We start from the raw sequence: 19,464 nt of genomic DNA on the forward strand, positions 1-19,464 counted from the left end.
CCCAGCACCTGTGTCGGGAGATGGAGACACCTGTGGTGACCCCGGGGTCCTACTCAGGGCTGAGGCACAGGTGGGTCCTGGCTGAGCCAGCAGAAAAGGGACAGAAGCCAGGCTCACGCGGGAAGCGCTGCTCTAGGCCATGAAGGATCTCATTGCACATTCACAGGTTAAAGCCTCGGAAAGTGCGTTTAGCTGCACTCGTTCCAGTGTTCTCCAAGTGTATCTGTCCACACAATGGCGTCTCGTTCTGTGAACCCACCTTGGGAATGAGGCTCTCCCCCATGAAGAATGACAAGGCCGGCCCCGCCCCCTCCATCCCCAAGCTGCTGGGAGATGAAATGGCGCAGCAGCCATGCCAGGGCTTTGGAAAGTCGCAGGCACGATGCTGGTGTAAGGACTGTTATTAAGCAGCGATGGGCAGATACTGATAAGCTCGCGCTCCTGTAAGGTGGCCAGATCAGGGCTTCTGAAATATGACAGCTAGCGGCTGGCCGGAGCTGAACGTCGATTTTAATGATAATCTTGGCAGCGAGACAACAAAAACCTTGGGTCTTGCAGGCTTGGGAGGATGAAAGTGGAGAGGAGATTGGATCTGAATCTCCAAATGCAAGAAATAAAAGAAGCGGCCGGAGATGACCCACCGAGCTCTGTAACAGCCAAGCTCGAAGCCTGGAGGGAGCTTGGGAAAAGGGGAACGTCCTTCCAGAGTGTGTGGCAAACTTACGGAACTCGGCCCAGAGTGAAAAATAACAACCCGATTCATTACACACGTGTGGCGATGCTTCTATCACGAAATCGTATTTTATTTACAAATAATGTCACGGCCTCACAACAACCCCGTAGGTAGGTAGGGTTAGGCCCATTTTGTGGATCGGGAAACCGAGGCTCAGAGATGGTAAGTAGCCTACAGGACAGTCCCAGTGGGTGACAGACTGTGGCCTGAAACCGAGGTCTGGTCCCAAAGTCCACGCTCTGGCTCCACCGCCTCCCTCCTAAAGACGCACACCGTCCCAGAGGTGCTGGGGTGAAGCGACACATCCGCGTGGGTCACCAGGGAAGCTAGAAACTTATGTGATGCAATACTTGGAAGACTGTCTTTGTAAATGGCCAAGTGTCACCTAAGGGCTGTTTCTTTCTTTTTGTTTTGTCAATCCTCCCCTGAGGGTATTTTTTTCACTGCTTTTCAGAGAGAGAGAAGGAGAGGGAGAGGGAGAAGGAGAGAGAGAGAGGAACGGAGAGAGAGATAGAGATATCGACTGGTTGCCTCCCGCAGGCACCCCCACTGGGGCAGGGAGTGAACCCGGAACCCAGGTATGTGCCCTTGACCGGGAATTGAACCCGAGACCCTCCAGTGCATAGGCCAACACTCTAACCACTGCTCAGGGCTGTTTCTTGATCCCACTGGGCGTCCGCTGGGCAGTCACCGGGCAGATCTCCTCCTGCGCCTCCTGGAGGTGCTCTGACTCAGCATTCCCGATTCCGAAAACCACCTTGCAGGGCGGGAAGACTGACATTTCTCCCAAACCGCATCCAAGCATGTCCAGGTGCAGAGGGAAGGAGGACCGGAGGCCACCCAGCCAGGCCCATGGGGGGACAGAGTGAGCGGGTCATGTCTGGGTGCTGGTCCAATGCTTTTCCCCCAGGGGCTGCGTGGAAAATCGTCAGGCAGCCGATATGATGACCGGCCCGCCCCATTCTAAAAACACCGTTCGTCGCATCTTAGCTCATTGCCTTCCTGACTTTCTTCCGATGTAACCGCATCGGTGCACCCCGTGTCTTCCGTTGGTGGGAGCAGGGATGGGGGTCCCCCGGGAGACGCCGACTGGTCTGGGATGCATTTCTAGTTCCCAGTCACCAGGCGTCGGTCTAAGTCTTTGCTTTTACACGGTGGCTGCTCTCCCCACGAACCCCATCCTCCCCCGACCAGGTTCACTTGAATCTTCTGACGGGGAAGGCAGACTCTTTTATAAGTTGCTGCCACCAGGGCAGATGTTTATGTTACATGTAATAATAAGTGAATAAAGCTGGATGTAAAACCAGGTCTCGAAGGAATCCAACTGGGGAAAAACTCATAAGCTGGGAAGAGATAAACCAAAGCCAGGACGGTGGACGCGTCCAGGTCAGAAGGTTAAGTATATTTGATTTTCTTTATCACTTTCCTGTGCTTGACAAAGCTGCTAGGAAAACGTATTATTTCTATACCCAGAGAGGAGCACAAAGACTAGAGTCATCAATTCACCACTCACTGCCCTCGGGCGCGGGGCCCCAGCTAAACCCTGGGCGGGAGCTGCTGAAATGCGATGTTACCCTTTGGGGCGTGGGGCCCAGAAGCGGAAAACATGGCAGCTTTGAGCCTTTTACGATGATTACCCGGGTGCATTACCTCCGCGTATTACCTTGTTAATTATCAGGAATTAACAGCTGCTAATTATCATCCGTGACTAGCAATTACGGGAAAATGTCTTGTGGAGAATTAAATCACAAACGGCACACTTCCCTGCCCAAGCCAGTAATGAAAGGACTTCAGTGACGTGCTTAGGTGCTCAGTGACAGGTGAGGGTACCGGTGTGAGGGGGAGCCCAGCTACAGGACGGGACAGTAGTTTAATTGGAGAGAAGGAGAAAGTGGAAGGACAGTCCAATGCAGAACGTGGACCTCAGTTTCCTACCGGCCCAGAGAAACCTGCTCCTGTGACCTGGTCTAGGGACTCAGCATCAGCCTGGCCAGGCTCCCAGCAGGATGACTGGTGACCATCAGCCCCCAGTGGTCGCATGGCTCTGCCTGCTGTCCACCGTGCTGAATGCCATTGCATTCTCAGTGGCTAGAAAGGGACCACAGATTCCTCGCCATTCTTCCCATTGAGAGGTGGGGTCCACGCACGTCCCCTCCCCTTCAGTCTAGGCAGGTCTGGGACCGTTTCGACCAACAGCGTGCACTGAAATGCTGCCACGTGACTCCTGAGGCTGGGTCATAAAAGGAGGTGCGGTTTCCGAATGCTCCCAGAGCTCCCTCACGGGGAACCCAGCCCCCAGGTAGGAAGTCCGACCTCCCTGAGACTGCCGTGCCTTAGAGCAGGTTCTCAATCTCAGCCCCACTGACATCTGGGGCTGGACAGTCCCGTGTGGGTGTCACGGGAGTGCAGGATGTCAGCAGGACTGCTGCCTCTGTCCACCGGCTGCTGGGAGCACCCCAGCGGTAATAAACAGCAATGTTCCTCTGGGTGCGAACACCGGCTTGGAGGCCATGCACAGGTGCTCTGGTTGAAAGCCCAGCAGGGCCACCAGCCAACAGCCAGAATCAGCTGCCGGCCATGGGATCGAGCCATCCTGGACTTCCAGCCCAGTCGAGCCTTCGGATGACGGCAGCCCCAGCCAACGTCTGATTGGGCCTGCGTGAGAAACCCCAGCAAGAACTGCCTAGCTGAGCACTCCCCAAATTCCTGACCCACAGAATCATTTTTAAAAATGATTTTAAAAATATATTTTTATTGATTTCAGAGAGGAAGGGAGAGGGAGAGAGAGACAGAAACATCAATGATGAGAGAGAATCATTGATCGGTTGCCTCCTGCCTGCCCCACACTGGGGATGGAGCTTGCAACCCAGGCACGTGCCCTGACCGGGAATCACACCAATGACCTCTGGGTACACAGGTCGATGCTCAACCACTGAGCCACGCTGGCCGGGCCAGCATCCACATTCCCGTTCTGATACCCTCCCGGCCAAGTCACGTTATGATTACTCTTTTACACAGAGGAACCTGAGGATGAAGACATGGTGACCCCCCCCCCCCCCCCCCCAGCTCACAGGGACAGGGAGTGGATCCAGCCCAGGCTCTGTGCTTCCCCTGCCTCCCGGGCAGCTATGGAGACCAGCCCTCGCTTCCATTTCACCGACATTCAAAAACTTCTGCCTCCTCTCTTCAACAACACAGAGGTGCCTCCCCCCTGCCCCCTGAGTCACACATTGGGGACACCCGCAGCCGGAGGCTTGCAGTAGCAGATGTCCGCCCCACCCCCGATGCCAGCCCCACAGTGAGAGCAGCCGCCCCCAGTCCCACCCCAACACAAAAGGATTTTTATTCTGTAGCATTTGCTTTAGAAAAGGCAGAGCCGCACACTTCCTTCTTCCTCTCAGTCCCCCTTAAACACCACCGCGCCGCCTTCAGTGACATGAAGTCTTCATCGCCCGCAATTAGAAGCCTACCCTGCAGCTGCCTCTCCCGCGCAGCCTCCCAGCCTCCCGCAGCGCCCGCCCAGCCTGGACCAGCAGTGCCCCCGCGGCTCCGGGGGCCAGGAGAGCCGGCGAGAAGTGGAAAACGACTTCCTACCCTGTGTCTAAATGCGTGGGCAGGCACAGTGTTCAGACCTGATCTAATTGTGGTGACACGGGCCATCTATCAGATCCAGGCCGCAGAGGCCGGTGGGGAGAGCGGGCCCACGGCCTGATCTTGCCTGGGACCCTGATTCGGGGTCGGCTGCTTCTCCATGTCCTTCTGTCTCCCCAGTTCCTGCCAGTTGATGTTTATTGGATCAGGAGGACTCCGTGCCAAAAACGGTTCCAAGCAATTTACACGCATTAATTCACTTAATCCCCGAGACAACCCTCTGTGGTGGGCACTGTCAGTAAAGTGAGGACAGTACTGGTACCTTCTTCCAAGGGGGGTGAGGATTAAACGAACCAACACGTGTCACCAGCTTACAATAGGGGCTCTGGCCTGGTGCACAGTGCACGCACACAGTCATCTTAACTGTGGTCATTATCTCTGCTTTACCGGTGTGTGTGTGGGGGGTGTTCCCCACCATTTGGCCAAGGTCACCAGCTAGAAAGTGGGGGGGCTGGGCTTGGAACCCAGCAATCTGCCCCTTTCCCTGTGGAGCAGAACTGTCCCTTGTGCATCTCGTCCTGAGAAGCGGCAGTCGGTCCGACAGGGTGCTGAGCTCATCACTTGGAAACTCGCTTCCGGAGAGCGGAGATTCCTGACAGTCGAAGGGAAAACGTTGACCTAGTTCTGCTCAACCTCCGCAGCCTCTTGCTTGAGAGAAGAGGACTGAAGGCTACGTGTCCTTATCTGCTTGGCCCTTGGGTCTCTCAGGGGGTGGACACACCAGGTACTTTTCACATGAGACAGCGCGGGCGTGAGGAGGAGGCCTGGGAGGGAGGAGCGAGGAACCGAGCCTTCCCGCCGGACTCCCGCCGGACTCCGAGCTGGTCTTGGTTCTGTCCAAGCCCCTCCTCCACGCTTGGAGTTGGTACTTGTGTTTCAAGAGAGACGTTTCTGTTGCTGCCCATCCTTCCTCCCGGGAGAAGGGGCGGGGAGCCCGGGGAGGGACAGGGGCCTGGCTTTGGAGGTGCCGCCTGGGAGGCGCTCCAGGCCAGCTGGGAGCCCTGCAGAGAGCACTCCCTCAGAGAATCGCTGATACATGAGGACTCTGGGGAGCCGATCGATGGGGCCTGGCCAGGTTACAAAGCGGCCGATGTGCCTCTATAAATACCTCCTGCCTGCCCGTTCCCGCCTCCAGCATATCCTGCCGTAACTCAGGGCTCTAATGGTCCACAACACACGCCCAGGCCTCCCCTCTCTCCACCCCCGAACCCCTGCCCCTCTGAGCCCCGAGCCCTGGGTCAGACAGAGAGCTGGCCAGGAGGCTGTGGGTCCAGGAGCAACCGGGAATCAGACCGTGACCTCCTGCAGGTGGACGCTCAACCACGGAGCCACGCCAGCTGGGCTGCACCTCGTTGTAAAACCAGCCTGGATAACGGCCTCCCAGCAGTTATCTAGTATCAGGTTTTCTAGTGTTAAACCACTCTTGCGTTACTGGGATGAATGTTGCTTTTGTTGTGATATATAGTATCTCTCTCTATAAAAGGCTAATATGCAAAGTGTCCCCTCGGGAGTTTGACCGGGAGACCGGTAGCTTAATTGCTTGCTATGACGTGCGCTGACCACCAGGGGCAGCGCAGAACAAAGCAGCTGGCAGCTGGGGAAGGAAGGCTCCGGCTGGCAGCCAGAAGGCTCCGATATACCTGATCCCGGTCAGGCCTAGGGACCCTATCTGTGCATGAATTTTGTGCACTGGGCCTCTAGTTATATACAAATTATAGGTCAATCTCGTTCATGAATATAAATACAAATGTCAGTTTAACATTCTATTGATGACATTTGTGTTTATATTCATGAGTGAGATTGACCTATAAAGTTTCCACTGTCCTGTTTAGTTTCATCATCAAGGTTATATCAGAACCACAATGAGATACGGTTGCACACATACTAGAATGGCTAAAAGGAAAGAGATTGACAATGGTAAGTGCTGACAAAGACCTGGAGCAAATGGAGCTCTCATACATTGCTGGAGGCAACGCAGAATGACACGGCTGCTTTAGAAGGCAGTTTGCCGTTTCTTTTTTTTTTTAAATATATTTTTATTGATTTTTTACAGAGAGGAAGGGAGAGAGATAGAGAGTTAGAAACATCGATGAGAGAGAAACATCGATCAGCTGCCTCCTGCACATCTACTGGGGATGTGCCCGCAACCCAGGTACATACCCTTGACCGGAATCGAACCCGGGACCCTTCAGTCCGCAGGCCGACGCTCTATCCACTGAGCCAAACCGGTTTCGGCTTGCCGTTTCTTATAAAGTTAAACATGCTCTTGCCACGCAAACCCGGCCATCCCACTCTGAGGTGGGTTGCTAGCCTCCAAGAGGCGTCTCAGCGGCAACTTCTGGCCTTGCCAGGGCCCAAGGCCACATCCTCCTGTCCCTGGGCGGCCATTACCATTTCATGCTTGAGCTACTATGGCCATATCTGGGTCCAGTACCTCCTGGTCCGCCTTGGTGGCAGTTCACCTGCTCAAGGCTCTGGGTTTGAGGAAAGACTTGCTTCAGTCTTTCTTAAGAGCCAGCTGTGGATTTTAAAACCTCCTTAAGTGCTGGTGGTTGAATGGGTGTGCATTAGCTGAGCTCACTCTGCTGCTGAAACTGGACGTGTCTAATGCAGTACCTGTGTTTCACGCCCCCTCCCCCCCTTTTCCTAGCGGTGGTACCAGGGATCTCTAACACCCCTCCTCCCAGCATTCTGGAGGGGGGGGGGGAGATTGCCTCTTTCTATGCTTCTGAATTTCCCAATGTGCCATAACCAGCACGAACTATTTCTCCAATGGGGGTGTGTGCACATATGCGTGTGTGTGCATGTATACACATTTATGAGCTCTAATCCAACAATTACAAAAGGTGACATATGTCTATATCGAGCTTTCTGAAGCAGAGCAGCTTCGGGGAGAGGGAGGCTGCCGGTGAGTTCCCTCTGCTCTCCTGGGCTGGCCTCCCTGCTCCTTCCTGGGCAGACGCCAGCCTGCCCCAGGCTCTGGCCATGCTCTATTTTTATTTCCATTATTTAACTGTGTCCAATATACACGCTAAGTGGGGCGCTCGCTCCATAGCTTAATGGACGACGGCCCTCCATCTGCAAAGGTGCGAGTCACATGGAGCTCCGTAGGCTGTTAAGGGGGGGGGGTGTCCTCAGGGCCCCTGACCCTGTCAATCTCAGTCTGAGGCAGAGGGCAGGCATGGGGCTGCCAAGGGGGGACACAGGAGTGAGTGAAGCCAGCGGCACTCAGGCCACTTGCAATCTGCTCTCAGGAGCTGAGCGGCTCATGGGGCTGGAGGCGGCTGTCAACTTGCTTTCTCACCCAATTGGCTTGTTTACCATTCACTGAGCTCAGCTCCTGGCCAGACTGCTGGGAGCTGTCCTGAGACCCGCCTCCTGGAGGACGAGGGGTTTTATTCTTCTACCTCAGCCTCTTTCTTAGACATTTGATTCTAGACCTTCACAGTGACCTGCACAGCATCTGTCCACTGACCCCACAAAGGTGGCACATCCAGAGCCGAGAAAACAATGGGGCGAGTCATCAGAAGCCCTTGCTGATCGACGGCATTGACCTTGACCCTTGGCATTCACGATGCTTTACCTGGGGTCCTTTCACCCAGCCCAGGAGTGGCACGACCCCATGGATGGCACGACCCCATGGATGGCACGACCCCATGGATGGCACGACCCCGTGGATGGCACGACCCCATGGATGGCACGACCCCGTGGATGGCACGACCCCATGGATGGCACGACCCTGTGGATGGCACAAACCCGTGGATGGCACGACCCCATGGATGGCACGACCCCGTGGATGGCACAAACCCGTGGATGGCACGACCCCGTGGATGGCATGATCCTATGGATGGCACGACCCCGTGGATGGCACGGATGGCACGACCCCGTGGATGGCACGACCCTGTGGATGGCATGGATGGCACGACCCCGTGGATGGCACGACCCCGTGGATGGCATGGATGGCACGACCCCGTGGATGGCACGACCCTGTGGATGGCACGACCCCGTGGATGGCATGACCCTATGGATGGCACGACCCTATGGATGGCACGACCCATTCTGCAAGTGAGGAAACCAAGGCTGAGAGGCATCCTGCCCAGGGAGCTGGGATGGGACCTGAACTTGTCTCCTGAGCAGAGTCCTCAGCCTGTTTCACCCCATTATCCCTACAGAGAGGCAGGCGCTTTCCCAGGGGCACCCCTGGGAACAGACTCCAGGGGGCCACTCAGCCAGGAAGTGTAGTCCCCAGGTCTTGGGATCAGGGGCACCCTGGGCTGATCTGTGCTGGATCTGCCCTCCCCGGGGTAGGAGGCGAGGCAGGAGGGCTGCTGCGCTCTCTCTGCCTCCCCAGTGCAGGGCAGACTGCCCGCCTCCCTCCTTGGCTGCCTCCACCCTCCCTGCCCCGCCCCCCCCCCCCCCCCCCCCGTGTGTCCACAGGCCCATCAGGTGATGAGTGTTCCTCATTCTTCCCACAACAACACATTCATCAGGAGGGAGGCAGACCCCCGCCCGGAGGGAAGGCAGAGGGAGCCAGGAAATCAATAATGGAGGACGATGCCTCTGTGCTGGCCTCCTCGCACTGCTTCCCTCTGCAGAGGCAGGGCCGACGAAACAAATGGGGCTGCACGTTTTATTCTAATTGATCTTGAAGCTGGGTGAACCCAGTGGTGCCCCCTTCATGGCTGCTGGCACTTGGCTTGACAAGGGGCTCTCAATCAATGCGCACGGGGCCACCCATTAGCTGATGTGGGTGCCCGGGCTCCCCTCTGCACACAGCGCTGGGGCCTGACCAGCAGGGTCGGGGCAAAGGTCACCAACTTGGGGGGTGGGGGGTGGGAGAAGGTCAAAGGGGAAACCAGGGCCCCACCACAGCTCCAACCTCTTGTCTCCTGTACACAAAGAGATTCCTACTTGCCTCGGGCTTAAATTCCTTCAAAGCTGAGCTGAAACCCCAGGGGTGCAGACGCATCAGCCAGCAGCACTTCAGTCTGAATTTACAGAGCCTTGTCCTCCCTGGGGATGTCACAGCACCTGTCTCGGGGACACGGGGCGCGCGTGAGGCGACTCTCGCACAGGTCCCAGCCCACACCCGTGCTGTCACCAGCTGCTGTTCAAGCCTCGCTCTGGTGAGTGAGGTACACAGGGCTCGGCACAGCTCCTGGCACATGGCAGCTGTCCCCCTCCAGTTTCCGGAAGTGTGCTGAGGGAGGGGAGAGGGGGTACAGGGGTGCCTGGAAATCCGGAGCAATGTCCTGCAGGAAGGTTTCAGGGAGGGGCAGCGTGAGGGTGCCGAGGGCCAAGCGGGGCCCGGGCACCGCCATGTGTCTGCCACTGCGCTGGGCGCTGGGACTCGGGTGGAGGCCAAGCCCAGCCCCTGCCCCCAGAAAACTGTGCGCACAGGGGCCGGGCCCCCGGCCGGGCGCCCTCGCCTTCGAGAACTGGGGCAGCCGATGCCTGGTGCCCTGGAAGGGCGGGGCTGGCCGGGGTGCTCTGTGCCTGGCAGCCCCGGAGCACCTGGCATGCTCCTTCTGCGGAGAAGGCGAGGCTGGCAGAGGCATCTCGGGCCTCCGGAGGAGAGGTGCAAGTGAAGGTCACCCAGCAGGGAGCAGCCAGCTATTTTGGGACCAAGTGAGATGCACACAGGAGTCACCTGCCTCCTAGGGCAAGGGCTGGGTGCCTGGATGTGTCACCCCGCGGGGAAGGCAGAGCTTCCTGCCTGCCGACACCTACTGTCCAGGAGCTCCATACGGTGGGGCCTCTGTCTGGAGGGGAGGCCGTGGTGGGTGGTGGAGCGCCAGGGGCAGTCGGGAGCCAGAACAGAGTGGGGCTCTGTGAGCCCCAAGCCTCTGACCCTGGAGGCTGGACGAAGAGGTCGGCAGCCTGGAGGGCAGAGCCCCTCGCTCAGGCTCTGGCTCTGCTATAACCAGCTGTGTGGTCTTGGACACGTTGCTTAACTGCTCTGGGCCTCCATGGGCCCATAAAACACGGGTGCCCACGGTTCAGAAGGTGTTTAGGAAACGTAAGCTTTGGTGAGAACGTGGGGAAATCGGTGCCGGGATGTGGAAGGGCGCTGTGGAGAACGGTTTGGTGGGGCCCTAATCAGTTACCCATATCATTACTACATGAGCCAGCGATTCCACTCCCAGGGATAAGCCTGAAAACCTGGCAAGAAGGTTAAAACAAATACTTGTACTTGGATGTTCACAGCAGCATTATCTGCCATAGCCAGAAGGTGGAAATAGCACCAGTGCCTGCCCATGGACTGGAGAACGGAAGAACGCTATTATTCAGCATCAAAAAGGAACGAAGTACCGATACGGGCTACAACGTGATGAACCTGGAAAATGCGAAAAAGCCCACAGGCTGCGTCCCATTGATAGACGTGCCCAACACAGGCAAATGCACGGGGACAGGAAGCAGATGTGCGGCTGCCAGGGGCGCGGCGAGGAAGGACTGGGAGGGACTGCTTTCCCCTTGGGGTGAGGAACATGCCCAGCAACTAGAGTGGTGACGCTTGCACATCTGAATGTACCAAATGCCACTGAGTTGTATACTGGATGACGGTTAAAATAGATTTTACGTTATATTTTACCACAATCAACCCCCCAACAGATTGCATTTATTTATAGCAAAGAATACGACTCACCACAATGTAAGGAGTGCCTGTCAACAATGTACTATATGCATGTAAGCAATTACGGGAGAGTCGGGAAGGCTGAGGGGGGTGGGGGGAGGGGACGGGGGGGCATGGTTAGAACAGTCTGGGTGTGAAGTGCTTGGACACAAAGGAACTGCTCCGTGAACTCCAGCTTCCCTCCCATTGGCTCCTCAGTGTTGGAGAACTCGCCTCTGCGGACCACGCCCCTTCACACAGCAGTTGTCTCCCACCCCGAGAGGCAGGCCGGACAGGGGTTTAAGGGCTAGGGTTTCTGCCCTCGGCATGTGTGTGAGTCTATGTCAGGATGTCGTCCTCCATGAAGGGCTCATGGGAGTCCAGATGCCTGGAGCCGGGCCACCTCCTGCTGGACTGTGACCCGGGCAGCCTGGCCTCGAACTCTGGGGAGGCGAGGAACCCCCGCCAGACAGCCCCACCACGCGAGCAGAGGCTTCCCTGAGCTCACACAGGGCCGCTCCTGGCCACTTCTTTTTCCTGCCAATTCATTTCCCAAACATCCTGCCATAGCCAGGAGCTGCTTCAACACCAAGGAAATGAAAACAATAAGCAAAAAGGCTCATTAGAACTTAAGTCCCCTCCGAGCCTCTTCTCTCCTTGCCTGATGCCTGGCTTCCGCAGGGGTCGGCCTTAGGGCGGCGCCGCGAAAGCTGGTTCCCCTGAGCATCAGAGAGGCCTGGTCTGCCACCTATCAACCACGGACTTATTTAGGCCTCTGAGCCTCAGTGTCCTCATCTGTGAAATGGGGATAATACCTGCCACCCTCGTGCGGAAGTGCCAGGTATAACCCAGAAGCACAGAAGGGATGGAGCTGTCATTAGCCACCATCTTCTGGAAATGGCCCAAATCATTCTCTTTCCATTTGCCTGACACGTGGGACTCAAGACAGTACTTTAGAAAGGTACCCACGGTGGGGTCCTCTGTCCCACTCACCCTGTGGCCTGTCAGCCCGCCCATGGCCCCTGCCCTTTCTCCAAGCTCTGCTCTCTCAGCCCCGGGAGTGGTCCCCACAGTCACACACAGCTGACCGGTCCAGAGGTGGACGCCTGACCTGAGCAGGTTCAATCACACTCTCCCCTGGGGAGTGCCCATGCTCTTCTTAAGCTCAAGCCAACTGCTCGTTCCCGTGGCCTGTGGTCTGCCGAGGACGCCACCATAGGGCCCTGCGGCTGGAGAAGCTGTGAGAGACGGTCCCACCTCCTCTCGTCCTGATTCCAGGTTCTCATGAACTCAGACTTCGAGGCCCATCCTTGCGCTCCAGGACATGCCTGGGGCCTGATCAGCTCCCTCTTCTGCTTGAGCTGCGCTGAGCAGCAGGAGCTCCCAGGCGGCGGTCCCTGAGAGACCTGGGTTCGAATCTCACCTCTGCCGCTTATTAACTGGGTGACTGTGGATGGTTGCTCAGCCTCTCTGAGCCTCAGGCTTCTCATTTGTAAAGTTTCTTTTATTTGCCAAAAAACACCACCCAAAAACCCACTCGCTATAAAACCCCTCCGAACAATGCTATTATCATTTCCAGGTTACCAATAGGAAAGCTGAGAGAGAGAGAGAGAGAGAGAGAGAGAGAGAGAGAAAACAAGTAACTTGGTCAAGGTCCCTGACAGTAGGTGGTGATAGAAGTCCTCAAGGCCGGCCCACAGCCATCTCCCTGCCTGGCCTCGCCCTTGCGGCAGGACACTCCCAGCCCTGGAATCATTTTTATCCTTCAGAGATGTCCTCTGCGGACCGTCAGTCAGCATAACCCCTCAGGCAGTGGATTGAGGGGCGCAGTCGGTGGGTGGGGGAGGTAGGTTGGGGAGAAGAGTTTGAGGCTCCCCTGAAGCGCTCCAGGGAAGAGGCGCCCTCTTCTGGCCGTTGCTTGCTGTGCGATGAGACAGCCTTTGCTTTCTCGGGGAGACTGGGGTCCAGAGTTACGCCCAGAGCCAGGGCCCATTGAGCTCTAGAGCTGGGAGGGCTTCGGAGGCTGTGGCTGGACGCTCCCGACGGGAGGGGCTGTTTTAGTCCCTGGAGCACCCCTGAGCCTGGCACACAGTCGGTGCCCACAACACGTGTGGAGAGAATGAGTCCTCGCTCCTATCCCCTCCGTTGTCTGCCAGGGGCCATTTGGATATTGATAACACCATTCACGGGCCACAGAAAACGATCAACTCAAAAATCGGCCTGCTCTATCTGGTCAAACATTTAATGAGCTCGGGGCCAGGACACATGATTTCGCGGGCCTCCCGTGGCCTGAGGGCCGACGTTCCCCACCCCGGCCTGAGCAGATGGGAAAGAGTGCCCCGGAGAGGAGTGGGCCCTGCCCAGGGGTCTCCTGGCGCCCATCGTAGGCCAGAGTAACTCCTGTGGCAGCCCCCCAAGAAGATCCGCGCACAGGATGCTTTGCTGGGAGGTTAGAAGGAGGCATCCACCCACTGGGCATCATCTTCAGGTGAATCAAAGATTCTGGCCGTGGGGACTTGGGCGGGGCCTGCCTGGCACAGGCAGAGGGCCTTGGGCATCCCATCATCCCATTAGATGGCAAACGTACAAGGACACACCAACGGGGCGGATACACACGCCTCCCGAGGGGCCTCATCCGCTCTCCAGCCCACACTACACACCCGTGTGCCGACAGTCCTGGGGACGTCCCTGCTGGGCGCTCCCATCACTGCAGCCCGTCCCCAGGGCAGACTCCCGCACACGGAGGAAGAAAGGGGTTAGACTGACCACGATCGAGGAGGTGTCTGCAGGTCTCAACTCTCTGGGGTAACTTTCAAACCCACATTTCCAGTTGAGAACCTATTTCTGACGTGTATCGCTTGGAAAGTGAGAACCTGGCACTGGGTCCATCCCCTTCAAGTCTCAGGGGCTCAGGGGCCACAGAGTCTTGGTTCTGTCGTCCTCCCTGTCCTGCTCAAGCACACAGCGATCTGTAGCTCCGCCCGCTCAGCTCCCAGGAGAGGCCGGGCCAGCCTCCTCGGACAGACGGGCAGGGAGGCAGTGACTGCAGAAGAGCGGTTCTTCCTCCTCGGCTCTGGGACCAGAGACGAAAGGGAGCGTTGAACTTCCCTTGACATCCCAAGAGACTGGCCTTGAGCTCACCAGATGGCACTGTGCCGCTCAGCGAATAGATGCACAAATCCAGGACAGAGCCTGTGTTTGGGGGAAACGAGGGTGCTGCCCACTCTCTAGCCTCCTGCTGGCACGAGTGTATGGAGAGGGAGGGAGGGATGGCACTGGCAGCATGAGAGGTGGCACAGGCGGTATGAGATGGCACAGGTGGCATGAGAGATGGCACAGGCGGTATGAGATGGCACAGGCGGCATGAGAGATGGCACAGGCGGTATGAGATGGCACAGGCGGTATGAGAGATGGCACAGGAGGCATGAGAGATGGCACAGGGGGCATGAGAGATGGCACAGGAGGCATGAGAGATGGCACAGGGGGCATGGATGGCACAGGCAGACAATACACCACTCCCATAAAGACCCTGTGAAAACCAAAGCCCAGAGAGGTTCTGTGACTAGTCCAGGTCACACACTGCCACTGAGCGACTGAGCTGGGACCTAACACCCTTCCGTGTGGCTCCCAGTCCACAATCCGGGGGACGACAGTAGAGTGTGGGCGGCTCCACTTCTTGTCCCACTGGTATCCCCCCAAGTGGCTTGGCCCTGTGCGCCTGGAAACAGACGTAAGGACAATGCCCACTTTACAGGACGCTGTGCGCACGTGTGGGGACACCTGGGACGGTGTCTGCACCTGGCAGAGTGACCCTGCCTCAGGAAGAGAGCTGTGGCCTCCTGGTCACCTGATGGGGCTCTTCAAAGCCTGCTGGGCTGTCCCCACCGGCCACACCCACACCCGCCTCCTGCTGGTGCCTCCTTCCTCCCCCGCTGCTGGGAGGCCCTTCCCCCAGGTCTGTGTGCGCCTCCCTCCCTTCCCGTCTCCCTCCCTCCTCCGTTCTCTGCTCAAATGTCACCTACAGAAAAGGCCCCTTTGAAAATGGCACCCACCCCCACCCGGCTTTTTCACGGAGCAGCCTCCTGTGCAGTTCCCTTCTTTCGAGTACTTATTGTTCACCTCCCGCTGGCGAATGCTTACTCCTCAGGGAAGAGCAATGGATTCTGTCTGTTTGGCTCATAGCTGCATTCCCGATGGTTCGCAGCATAGGTGACTTCACCCCCAGGGGACACTGGGCCTGTGTGGAGACATTTTCGGTTGTCGCAGTGGAAAGAGGGGTGCTGCTGACACCCCACAATGCACAGTCCAGGCCCCTCCCCAAAAGAATAATCCAGCCCCAAATGCCAACAGTGCCACAGTCATGTGCCCTTTGCTCACCACAGTAGCCGGCATGTATACAGTAGGCGCTCATACATGCAGTGAGGGAAGCACGAGGAGCTGTTGTCATGTTATCACTGTTATTATTTGAGAACGGATATGGGTGAGGATCATCTTTAAGAATGGTCGACAGTTGGGAGTTCATGGCCAGAGGTGATAGGGTCTGAGCTCTGCCCTCAGCAGCACCAGGACGGGCCGCCACCCGCTCACTGCTGGGCCACCACGGGCCAGGACAAGTCCATTTTCCAGGTCCCCCCACAGCTCCAGCCCAAGCTACGCAGCCTGCCCCTCCCACGTAAAGCCTGCCTGCGGTTCCCTGGGCAGGGCCTGTCAGTCCTCACCCCCACGACCCCCCGAGTGAGGACCCCCCTACACAGTCTTTTGGGGTGACCCCGGCGGCCCCTCCCAGCCCAGGGAGCTACAGGTCCGAGGGAATTCGGGTGTTGTTGCTCTTTTCGAGGACGGGGAGTGCGAGGGCTGTGGGTGCTCAGGAAGGCACAGGTGCTGGAGCCCCGCTGCACGGCTCAGCCCAGGCCTTTTGCTGACCTAACAAATCACACTGACAGCGGCCTCGGCCGGAGAACACCACCGGTGGGCTCCTTTCAACTCGGCGTGGCCTCGGTCTACGGATGGGAGAGCAGTGCAGAAAGGAAGGATGCTTTGCTTTGGGCCTAGATCACCTCCAGAAACAGGCTCTGAGGCCCCACCCGGCCACTGGACTGGAAGCCTCTGGAAGCTTCTATCAACACCTGCGCACTCAGCAGGCCACCCAGCCCACACTGCCAGCAGGAATTCCCACCTGAGGTTCACAGCTTTCCCCGCCTGCTGCCTGCCCCAGCCCCCCACGCGTTTCCTTCTCCCAGGGGCCTCCCTGGGCTCCCAGCTGGGCCCTTCTCTGTAAACTCTGAGGCTGGGAAAGTGCCCCTTTCCCGCTCTTCTGCCCTCTGCCCGCCCCTGAAAGCTTTTAAACAAGTCATCAGTGCTACGGTTTAGCAGCTGACATAACCGAGCACCAGGCCAGGAGCCGAGGGAACGAGTCTCTAATGGTGGAATATTGGGCAGCAGGCGGCTAGGTTTGGGGGAACAGGATGATGCCCGGTGGGCAGGGGTTGTCCTGGGGCTCCTGCAGTCACAGGCAGCTGGCATCGATTCTGCCAGGGAAACAGGCTGACCCCAGACCCAGGATGAAATAAAACCGCACACTGGTGCCCCGTGACCACCTGGGAATGAGTGCGGCGGGTGGGGGGGGGGGGGTGGCGGGGGGAATGTAGGGGGTAGGCCCAGGCTGGAACCCTGAGGCAGAAATGCCAACTCCCCCAAAGGCGGGGCTTGGTGGAGACTGGGTTCCAAGTCTCCCACCCTCTTTCTCTGGGACTCCAAGCCCCACCCGTGAGCTACCCTGACACAGACATTTACACGCTCCTCCAGCCCTCAGGATGGCACGAGGGTCCTAGCCGCATGACCACCTCCCTCAAGTGCAATGTCGGAGTCAGGCCGGGGCAGGAGGAAGCAGAGACACCTGCCCTGGACACCCCCAGTGAGCTGGACACGACACCTGTGTGCTTGCTGCCCACACACCCCGGCCCCATGCTTCAGATGAGGACACTGAGTCTCGCTGCTGGTGACCCAGCCGGGGTTGCAGCCCGCTTTCCACCAAGACAGAAGGCCTGCCTGCAGCCAGGTGTGGACGATTCAGCCGATTCTCCCCTCCGCCCTCCCCACCCCCACCTCAGCCCCAGATCACAGGCCCGGACTCACAACCTGAGGATGGCCCAGCTCTCACAAGCCGGCTGCCAGCTGGCGGGGCCATGGGTGCAGCCCACCAGGATGCCAGGATCCTCACACACTAGACACGCGTGGACAGGGCGGCCTGGCTCCGCCCCGCCCCTCGGGGCACCCACTACCTTCCCCATGTGAGACGGAGGCAGATGTTTGCGGTGGGGATGTCTCGGGCATCACCCTTTCTTAGGCACCCTAGGGACCTGGCCCTGAAACGGGATGTCCCCAGCCACCTCCAGCTGCCAAGTCAGCCGGAAAGCGAGGCACAGCGAGGGCGTTGCTGGCAGACTCCGGGGGGCCGGCTGGCTGTGGTGCCAGCAGAAAGATGCCACCAACCTGCCACCAAGTTGCCCGTGGTCCTGAGGTGTCCTGACCCCAGTACATCAGAGGGATCCAGGCCAAAGTCACCCCTCGCCCACCTCCAGGCTGGTCTGGGATGTTTGCTCATTGAGCCCTGGGGTTTAGGGACGCGAGGGAGCGAGCCTGAGGCCGTCCGGAGGGTGGGCCCATCTCCGGTTCCCCGGACAGCGTGGAGCAGGAGCGGGCACACGGCAGCTGGAGGGAGGGTGACATGTGGGGACCCTGTCCTGAGACCTGCTCGCAGGGGGCCACTGATAATCCAGTGCCAAGTGGGCGGATCCCTTCCCTTCTCTGAACATCGGCTTCTCCAACCATAAAGGGGACAGGAGTGCCCAGCAGGCTCTAGGGGGCAGATGAGAGCGTGGCTGCACCCAACCCCGGAGCAGCACCTTGAGAGTGGCCAGGCTCAGAACATGGGCCTCCTCCCTCCCAGCCAGGTTCCCCAACTCTCAGCCCCAGAAAGTGACCATTTGATCATCAGTCCCAGCAAGTGATCGTCTGACTTCACTTACAAAATTCTACCGAACTGCATCTTCATCGAGGGCCAGATCAGGAGGAGGGCGCAGAGTCCGACCGAGTAACCAACACGGGGCTTTGGAGCCACTGGAGAAAGTAGCGCATCGGCCGCGGCTCCCCCTTGGCCGCCACCCCGGCCCGCCCGCGCGTCCCTCTCTGCTCCGTGGCCCCTGGCAGGGACCCTGTCTCCAGCCCAGCCGGACCCAGGCACCCGCCCCGTCCCCGCAGCCAGGCGGGAGGGGCGCGGGGTAGGGGGACGGCGGGGCGGTCGGACGGGCGGGCTGTGAATTCCACCTGCGTAGACAGCCCAGCTCAACAGGTGACGGGGGCTGGCCCTCCCGCACCGCCCGGTAATCCCTACAGCCCCGTTCAGCCCGCCCGGAGTCTGCCCTCGGCTTCGGAGTGGCGACAAGAACCGCCAGCGGCGTCGGCAAAGGGGCATCGCCACCTCCGCGCACATCACTCACACTCTTCCCCCCGCGCAGCCCCTGCCCGCACCGCGCGGGACCACCGGCCCCCGCCCCGGCTGCGCGGTGCAGGGGGAGCCGGGCGGCCGGCGCAGGGGACCGCAGAGCCTCCCGGTCTCCCCGGCTCCTACCTCGCTGGAGCGGCCGCGACCCGATTCTGGTGCCAGGCCCCCGCCGGTTCCGCGTCTCGGCGGGAGGGACCGCGCGAGGCTCCCCCGGCGCCCGTCCGGCCGGGTCCCGCCGAACAGCTCCGCGCCCGCGACCGCGTCTGCAGCCGCCGCGCGCCAGCTGCGAACTCCGCGGGCGAGGGCGGGCCGTGGGCGGGGCCTCCCGTCTCCGCGCCGCCGGCAACCGCGGGCTTTTGGACCCTGCGGAAGCGGGGCTCCCCCCTGGAGCTGAACACCGCCGAGTGGGGTTTGCTCAGCCTTGGGTCCAACTTACCTTCCAATTCCAGCCGTTACTGCCACTGCTGCTTAATCGTAACAACCGCCACCACAGTGCCACCTAGCATTTATTGGACACTCACTGTGCACGGGGCACTGTGCAAAGCGCTTTCCATGCATGAAGTCATTGGACCCTCACAACAACCCCATTTTGCAGACGGGAAAATGGAGGCACAGGGCAATGGCTTGTGCTGCAGGACACACAGCTGGAAAATGGCAGAGTCAGGATTGCCGCTCAGGTCTCTGCGGCTCCAGGAGCCGTTCTGTTGAAGCCTCACCATGTTTTCTGTCTGTGCGGTGTTAAGTAAATGGCTCCTTAAAGGCAGAAGGTCTGCCACATGTAGGTGTGTGGTTAACGATGTTGAATGAATGACTGTTGAATGAAAGCATTTAAGGTGAACCAACCAAAAAAAGAAAAAAAAAGAAAACCCCCAAACCAAAAACAAAACAAACAAACAAAAAAACCTGGTGAAGCTGAATCAGTGACATGAGAAGATGAAAAATGGGCATAGCAGCCAGGAGATG

The 19,464-nt window shown here is 58.5% G+C and overlaps 1 protein-coding gene across 1 annotated transcript in view; it reads right to left on the reverse strand.

The window, feature by feature from the left end:
- CACNG5 (calcium voltage-gated channel auxiliary subunit gamma 5) overlaps positions 1-18,779 on the reverse strand; it is a 28,251-nt gene extending 9,472 nt beyond the window's left edge. Inside the window, exon 1 of the mRNA XM_059670052.1 lies at positions 18,628-18,779. The gene's annotated coding sequence lies outside the window, so the exon portion shown is untranslated. The remainder of the gene's footprint in view (positions 1-18,627) is intronic.
- Between the last annotated feature and the right edge of the window lie 685 nt (positions 18,780-19,464).

This window comes from Myotis daubentonii, chromosome 16 (assembly GCF_963259705.1).
Source record: "Myotis daubentonii chromosome 16, mMyoDau2.1, whole genome shotgun sequence".
NCBI classification, from domain to species: Eukaryota; Metazoa; Chordata; class Mammalia; order Chiroptera; family Vespertilionidae; genus Myotis; species Myotis daubentonii.